Genomic DNA, 9,071 nt, shown 5'->3' on the forward strand with positions numbered 1-9,071 from the left:
ATAATATGCAAAAATTATTTTGATTATTTATATATTTTATGTTCAATTGTAATTCTATTTCTATATTAGATTTCTATAAATCTAGATTTATAAATTATATTCTATGTTGAATTGATAATTTTATTTTGATTGATAATATGTATAAAATTATTTTGATTGTTTATTTTTTTTAGGTATGGAATAGGTATGGAGTAGGTATGGATTGGATAGGGAGAAATGAGTTATCCGTGGATATCTCCAAACTCATTGAGTATGGAGATGAATATTTTTTTTTTATCTGATCGAATATCGAATAAAATTTAAATATAAAATATTAAATTTAAATTTAAAAATAAATAATATAATATTCGAACCAAATTCTATACATTATCGTCCTTAGTCGGAAGCAGGATCTCCCCGCCAAGTCAACTCCTACTCCGCTGTGCTCCTTCTCGTTCATGCGTCGAAATCAAACCGTAGGCTGGCACCACCAATCCTGGCCCCAGCAGCAACTCGCAGAGAGGCGCTGCAACAGGTAGTGGGGGGAGGGAACATATACATAAGTATGTACATACATAGTACAAGGAATAAAGGAAATGGAAGCCGAGGCGAGGAGAGCGTCGTCGGGCTGTGGCCTTCTGCTGCTTTACAACGATGGTCTTCTCGCAGCGCAATGCTTCATCGTTCCCCCCCCCCCCCCGAACCAGCAGCCCCTCTCGACGGCGAACCCCTCCGAGCTCAAGCGCTCCAATACATTCCAAACGCCAGCATCCGACGCACCCTGAAACTAAGCCCTCCGCTCCCCATGATCATCATCATCATCATCATCATCATCATCGGATGCTCGTCGGAAGGCTACCGACCAACTCGACAAAGGTGCTCGCTTAACCCCTGTAAGAATGCAGAGCTTCAGCCGGTCTGGCGAGCTCGATGGCATGATCCATGCCCACCAGCGCGGCAAGGGCAGCAGCGCCTCCTTGGGAAATGTCATACTCTACAGGAACCTTGCGAACATCCATGCACCAGATGCTGTCACCCCCAACCCCAACCGCAGTGTGCTCGATCACCTCTCCAGAGAAAGCATCCTACTGGAGCAACGAGGTCGCCGCCCTCATGGGCATGGGGTGGCTGCTTGAGGCCGTGGGGAAGATCAAGGAGGCGGTCAGGATAGATCCTTCGTATAACAGGGCATGCCATCTGTTAGGATTTGATGCTCTAAGATTCAGCCCACAGTGAGGTTCGTGACGAAAAATGAAGTCCAACGAGACCCAGATCACCCAAAACGGATCTCGGACGGAGAAGATACGGGCTTTTGAAGATTGCACGAAGCCGAGGTGGCGGAGGACGACCGGCGGCCGGCGGAGCGGCGGCGGTGCGGCCACAGGTGGCAGAGCACGGCCCAGGCGGGGCCAATACACGAGATGCGTGACCCAAGCATGCAGCCCAGGCACGCGGCATAGCCCAGGCGGGCGTGCGGCCCAGGCGAGAGTGCGGCCCAGGAGGGCGCGCCTTGTACCACGGTCCATCATGGACCGGGCGGTCCATGGTGGACCGCCTGGACCGCGTGGGCATTTTCCATACGTTTCTCACAGTCCACGGCACTATTCCATGGACCGGTTGTGATCGAACAGCTCAGAGAGTTTTCGATCTTGATCCGACAGTTCAGGGGCTTGATTTGGCTTGTTTAGGAAACCTAAACCTAATCTAATTAGGTTTAAACCCTTTTTTAAGGCCTTTAAAAGGCCTGTGCCTCAACAGAGAATGGTGGTGGTTTGGTTTTTGCCGTGGACGTCGTACGAAATCCGTGAGGAGAGAAACAAGAGTGCATGTTGCAGAGAGAGAAGGAGCAGGAGGCTCCTGGACAGCGGACGCCGATCATTTCAGAGGTTTAGGGCGGTCTTCCAAGAGAGAGCTTTTGTGAGGAAAACTTCTAGTGAGAGAGAAATTGGGTGTACGAGAGTTGAGGGTGAGATCTCCTCTTGTAAAATTTTTTTTTCGTAGTGAAGTTTGCATGCCCCGCAGAGGCGAGCCCTTTTGTGGTTGATTCACATATTTTGATTGTTTTTGTTTTATTTTTTCTTTCTTCCTACTGCATCGCATGGTACTGAAAAGATCCTGAGAGGTGGTATCCTGACCAGACGTCCACCCAACAAGTGGTATCAGAGTAAGGCAGTATAAGAACGTAGATTGCAGCGGTGGTGAACAAGACTAAAGATGGAGAAGACATGATCAATCAAGATGGAGATCAACAAGTTTGATGGTAAGAGCAATTTCTCCTTGTGGCAGGCAAGGGTGAAGGACATGCTCATCCAACAGGAGTTGATCGATGCTCTCTTGTGCGATGAGAAGCCGACCACCATGGAGGTGCGGGATTGGAAATGGCTACAGATGCAGGTGGTGAGCACCATCCGCATATACCTGACGGATGAGGTGGTGATCCATGTGCTGAGCAAGACTTCTCCGATGGTGCTGTGGTCGATGCTCGAGGAGTTGTACATGACGAAGTCTCTCACCAACACTCTTTTCCTCTGGAAGCAGTTCTACCAACTGCAGATGGCTGAGGGACAGCGTGCAGGAGCATCTCAGCCACTTCCAGAAGATCCTCACCGACCTCAGTATTGGTGAAAATGTTGAAGAGAAGACCAGGGCGCTGGTTTTGCTGGCGTCGCTTCTCCCTTCGTACGAGTCCTTGGTGATTGCTCTTCTAGTGGAGAAGAACACTATCAAGATGGATGAGGTCACCACGGCGATACTCCAGAATGAGTTTCTCAGGAGGGAGAACCCAGCTTCGAGTCCAGATGGCGGTAGCTCAGCTTTGGTGGCTTCTGGAGGAGCAAAAGGCAGTAGACTGAGCGACAAGAGATTGCAACGAGGGCGGTCCAAGTCCAGGAGGGACTTGAGCAAAATCAGGTGTTACCGATGTGAGGAGTTAGGGTATCTAGACAGAGATTGTCCTCAACTCAAAAATCGGACGGTGGCTACTCTAGCGACGGCCGACAGCGATTCAGATGGAGATGTCCTGAAGATATCTGATGAGGTATCTACTTATTCCCAGCAGTGGATATTAGATTCTGCATGCCCCTATCATGTATGTTACAGAGAGGAGCAGTTTGACTCTCTGGAGAACAGTGAGGGCACTGTATATCTGTCGGATGGATCGAGCTGTGCGATCAGAGACATCGGAACGGTAAACTGGAGGACACATGACGGTGCAGTGAGGAGATTGGAGGAGGTCCGATACATATCCGATTTCAGGTAGAATCTTATCTCACTTAGCAGACTGGATTCGAGAGGCTACAGGACGGTAGCTGGTGGAGGAATCTTGAGGGTGCTACGCGACGATAGGATTATGTTGGAGGGGAAGAAGGGAAGCAGAGGATATTATTACCTGACAAGGAGCTCAGTGCGAGGTGGAGCTTCAGGAGCCAGACGGAGCCCAGAGCGAGGTGGAGCTTCAGGAGGTGGATCGGGCACGAGACAGAAGACTCGGAAGGACGAAAAGCGACGTCGCAAGGTGAGATTCCTATTACCGCAGGACAATGCCCCGAGCAGGTCACAGGTCAGGAGGAGCACAGCATATGACGGAGATGGGATCGAGCAGCCAGGCTCGACTCCCATATTTGCCCATCCATGATCAGCAAGCGATTGCCAGGACATGGGGGCGAGGAGATCCATATGCTCTAGGAGTTTGGAAGAGGCCGAATATCGAGTCGAGATGGAGATTATTAGGATTTGATGCCTCAAGATTCAGCCCATATTGAGTCCACAGCGAGGTCCGCGATGAAAAACGAAGTCCAACGAGATCAAGATCACCCAAAACGGAGCTCGGATGGAGAAGATACGGACTTTTGAAGATTGCACGTAAGTCGAGGTGGTGGAGGACGGCCGGCGGCCGGCGACGGGTCGGTAGAGCGGCGGCGGTGCGGCCGCAGGCGGCAGAGCGCAGCCCAAGCGGGGCCAACGTGCAGGACACGCGACCCAGGCGTGCGGCCCAGGTGTGCAGCCTAGGCGGGCGGACGGCCCAGCCCATGCGTGGGGCCCGTGCGCGGGCCGGCCTAGGACCAGGCGCCTTGCCTGGGCCCTATACCCCGGTCCACCGTGGACCGGGCGGTCCATGGTGGACCGCGTGGGTGTTTCCCACGCGTTTCTCACGGTCCACGGCACTATTCCATGGACCGATCGTGATCGGACGGCCTAGGGAGTTTTCGATCTTGATCCGACGGTTCAGTGGCTTGATTTGGCTTGTTTAGGAGACCTAAACCTAATCTAATTAGGTTTAAACCCTTGTTTAAGGCCTTTAAAAGGCTTGTGCCTCAAAAGAGAATGGTGGTGGTTTGGTTTTTGCCGTGGACGCCGTACAGAATCCGTGAGGAGAGAAACAAGAGCGCGCGTTGCTGAGAGAGAAAGAGCAGGAGGCTCCTGGACAGCGGACGCCGATCGCTTCAGGAGTTCAGGTGGGTCTTCCAAGAGAGAGAGCTTTTGTGAGGAAAATTTTTAGTGAGAGAGAAATTGGATATACGAGGGTTGAGGGTGAGATCTCCTCTTGTAAATTTTTTTTTTCATAGTGAAATTTGCATGCCCCGTGGAGACGAGTCCTTTTGTGGCTGATTCACGTATTTTGATTGTTTTTGTTTTATTTCTTCTTTTTTTTTGCTGTATCGCATGGTACTGAAAAAGTCCTGAAAGGTAGTATCCTGGCCAGACATCCATCCAACACCATCGTCTTGCTACTCTCTGCCTTTGGTAGGATTCTCCATCCCATAATAAGATAGATTCTTATAATTGGATGCTTGCCTGCATACAAGTATTTCTTCATCACTTTTTCTTTCCTTCTGTTTTTGCCCCATCTTTTCATCTTGCATGCTCAAATATGTGTACTCGCATGCCAGCACCAGTAAAACAAGTTAGTTGTAGAAATTCGGGAGAAAGATATCACCCATCAATGAAAGTATACATACTTGTCATGAATTCTGTTTCATCTGCTTCTGCAAACCTAAGCCTATCACTACTTGTAGCTGCAGTTCTTCTAGTTCAACCTCATAATTTTTATTTTCTATTCATACACTTTGTCATTTGTTGTTAATTTTGATCTGCGATAACTGCAACCTTGCAGATTCAGGGTGTTCGGCAGTTGTTCTGACGTCTGCTAATTCAAAATTCCTCATGCATTAGTATGATATTCCTGGAAACGATCCCTTTACATCAAACTAATTAAACTGGTTTCCAATTAAGAAACTAAATCGACTACCATGTAGTCTTCCTAATTCAGCTTAAACATCTACTCATACTTTTCAGATTGGGAGTTGCTGACAAAGCATTCCATCACTACAAGCTAGCACGAAAAGAAGCAAGCTCAAATGACATTTTGCGAGCACAGGCTCTCCAAGCCCATCTCTCCAAGTGCACCGAACCCCGCAAGCCAAGGGACCAGCAAACTGTGCCATAAGAAACACAATCTGGTGTCTCTATTGATGCTGATTCTGCTCCACAGGTATCCTTCTTTCACCTTCCTCTGGTCTTGTTAGAGAAGAAATCACCAATTGAATTATATACGTCTTGGACAGTTTGCTACATTGTCTCATGCCCTGAAATCTAAACGACTTACTGATGTTTGCTTTAGGATTTGTCCTCATTGCATAATGTCCATAATTTATTCAAATTATACGTAGTTGCTATAGCTGAATCCATACTCATTTTTTCTGAGAAGAATTTTGTAATCAATTCCTCCTTTGTGCAAGTAGTGCAGACTCAGGTCTAGATGATCTGTAGTACATGGAAAATGCATATTTATGACAAAGGTAGTTGTTTAGATGCCCCTTGGCCTCCATCCTCCTCTAAACATTATGATGATTCTGTGGTCAGAAAAAAACATGGCTGGGCATCCCAAATGCGCCTTGGTGGTCTGAGTAGAGATGATTGAGTCCTAAACTGTTATTTGTCTTTTTTCCTTTCTTTCTTCTCACATTTCCCATTGCCTAATAACGCTGTGCCTTGTTGTGTCTTTGAAGGTTTTTGCTTCCCAAGTGAAGGCCCTCTTAGCGCCCCAAAGGCATGATGAGGCGGATATGACATTAATAAATGCACCCAAATTTGATAGTGATGCATCTGCAAAGATTTTTGATGCTTCTAGTAATGTATACATGCTGGCACACTGGCAGCCCTCCTGTGCTAAAATCTTTATATGGATATTAAGTACTAAACTTTCAGCCATCCATCAAAGATGATGAAGCATTACTTCATGGAATGCCGGGAGATGAGTAGGTCAGCAAGGCCCTGGTTGAGGCTCAGCTCCAACTTAAGAAGCCGCGGGGAGATGACAGGAAGGACATGAAACATGGAGATAGTTTGGTCCACATAACAATAGTAGATCAATTCAGATAATATGCTACGTCACCTGGTAAGCACCTATTCTACTTTCGATGGCTTACTGCCCCTTAAAGAATGATGTGCTTTGGCATATAACAAACATGAGAACAATTTAAAAGAATAGATTGCTTTCTACAGAAAGATGGCGGAGTTGCTTGAGTTGTGCATTGGCAAAAGTTTGAAAGATGTCAAGATATTTAGAGGCTCACTCTTTACTTGATGAGCTGATGAGGTGTTTCACATATGACATCTTTTGGGCATCTCAGAACTTTCTTGAAAATTTGGAATTGCTACTCATCTTGTTCTTGGCTTGGGAAAAGACATTCTGAAAATATAAGAGACTAGTTCCACAACTTTCATCTGAAATCTTCTTATATCAACACATCTATCGAGTCATAACTTAGGGCATCATTTTGGTCACAGGGCTGCTTGTAGTGCCACTTTTCAAGCAATCTAGTGGAGCTTCAAGATGGACAATAGATTTCATGGAGCAATTTTGCAAGCGATATCCCTCTGTAAACTCTGAACATGTTTATTTAGAGTTGAGGAGAAAAAGCCAATCTCACAACAAATTATATAGTACTTTAGCCTTTGGAGAAAATTTGTGCATCCCATGGGCGGAAATCAATTATAATGTGTATGAACACATAACAGAATCTTTTTGCTCATGATTTACTGGCAAATACATCACCAATGAAGGCATCTTTGGACTACAGACTAGAAAAGAGAGCAGTGTGATATGAGGAGAAAACAAAATGAACCATAAACGAAAGGAAGTTACGTGTGATAGGTCATCCCAAAGGAACTCTCTTTTGCCTCTTTATGGTGCCCTCTCTAGACTGCAACACAGCATACTCCTGAAGACTTGCTCAAGTTGTTATGTAGCATTTTGTTCTTCATCATGCCATGATGTTTTTGTCCATTTTGGTACCAGAGTAATATTTTATGAGGGTTTTGCTGGCTAAACCTTCTAGTTTAGATTGTCCTACTATATCTTGGCTGTAAGGTCCTTTTGACTCCACCTCATAAAGGTGTAGTTGATCAAAGATGAATTCAGGTAGCATAGAACCATGATAGGAAAGTGAATTCTCGGCTTTGTAGCCCTTGATTCTTAGAGGCTAAAGCAGATGCTGCACACCCCCAACACCCCCCAACCCCAACCCCTCAACAGCAGAACATAAAAGTTTGCACGAAAAGAAAAATGAAACTCCGAATGTGGATTTTCCTTTTTTTTTTTTTTTCCGTTTAAACAATGGTCTAAGCTCATTGGTTTCTAAAGCTTGGATTAACTTCAGATGATCCCTTCACAGTGCTGCAATGAATTTCATTACTGATCAGATAAATCCTACCCTCTGTTTTCTTGTCATATAAATGCATTACTGTTTGGCATCCATCAAGTTAATTTTCATTGGATGACATATTTGCGCTGAAACAAATGTACACCAGTTTCCATTTTTCCCCTTCCCTTAAATAGTAGGCTAAGGTCATCGGTTTCTATTGGATAGGCTGGTTTCATGGTGGCCTATCCTGAAAGCTGATTGATTGCTGGCTTCTGGCACCTTAGATAATGCACCTTCTGGTCTTTGGCTCTGAGACGAATAGAGGCTGGCAGTTGTTATGTTGATAACCATCTCTATCTTTTCTTCATGGGTCATGATTAGCTTCGGTCGTTGCTGGGAAGAGCACCTTGGAGATCATTGTCTTTTGTTACAATTATCTAACTTTTGGCAATTCTCACGTTTATTGCTGTTCTCTGTGGTGCTGAGTTTTTTTAATGTCATGTTTATAGGTCTATCTAGATGGAAACCCCTACTTAGGGGCGTATGAGAGCTCTGTGCCACTATTCCAGATGTACAGGAATGGTTCCAACATCAAAAATATCCATGGGTCCGACCATGATCGGCTAGAGAACTCACTCAGAGTTTTGAACTGTCGAAAAAACAAAGGCTAAGTGAAGAAATGTCTGTGGAAACCATTCAAGGTAACAGGTGAAAACAGCTGGGCTGAACCAAAGTATATCGGAGGATCTTGGCAGCTTTTCATATCTTCTCCTGCCAGTCAGTTGACCTGGCATTAACAGCAGAATCAAAGTAGATGACTAGAGAATGAAGACAAAATTGCCAACCTGTACTAATTGTCATCTAGAACATGCTTTGCAGGACCTTAAGGAATATTAATTCTTGGGTAATGCTGCACTGCTTCTGCACGCTGCCACCACATACAGCATTGGTTTGGTCGTTACTTCTTCTTCTTCTTGTTCTTCTTTTTTGCTACAGTACTGTATTTATGTGTTCATGTTTTTATTTGTTGCGTAATGAGCTCCGAAGACAACATTTTATGAGTCAAACCGGGCCCCGGATTCCTAGGCACTGCATGGATGAGAGTCCGAAGCCCAGCTTTGTGGGAAGAAGATAAGAGGGCAACTCTAGACTGGGTTAAAATGAGACAGAAGCATACCGATGTCTACTTTTACGGGCCTCTGGGCTCCTTAAATACGGTAAAAGGGGGAAAAATTGGTTAAGAGACATGGTAGGGGATCAGGGGTGTTGCTCTTCCATTTCGGTGGCAATCTTGAAATTCACGTTACAGAGAAACTGGTTTTGGACTAGATAAATTGATGCTCTTTGTCTGATATCAAGAGGAATGGCGAATCTAAAAAAGAGGCATGAATGGGTGACAGGTGAGGGCCACAACTTGATATGCAGTAATGCAGATGGACCGCAAAG

The 9,071-nt window shown here is 45.7% G+C and overlaps 1 pseudogene; it reads left to right on the plus strand.

Moving 5' to 3' along the window:
• The first annotated feature begins 921 nt into the window (after positions 1-921).
• Positions 922-8,296, plus strand: LOC105040153 (TPR repeat-containing thioredoxin TTL4-like; annotated as a pseudogene).
• Positions 8,297-9,071: the final 775 nt, after the last annotated feature.

Source organism: Elaeis guineensis, chromosome 1, assembly GCF_000442705.2.
Source record: "Elaeis guineensis isolate ETL-2024a chromosome 1, EG11, whole genome shotgun sequence".
In the NCBI taxonomy this organism is placed as follows: Eukaryota; Viridiplantae; Streptophyta; class Magnoliopsida; order Arecales; family Arecaceae; genus Elaeis; species Elaeis guineensis.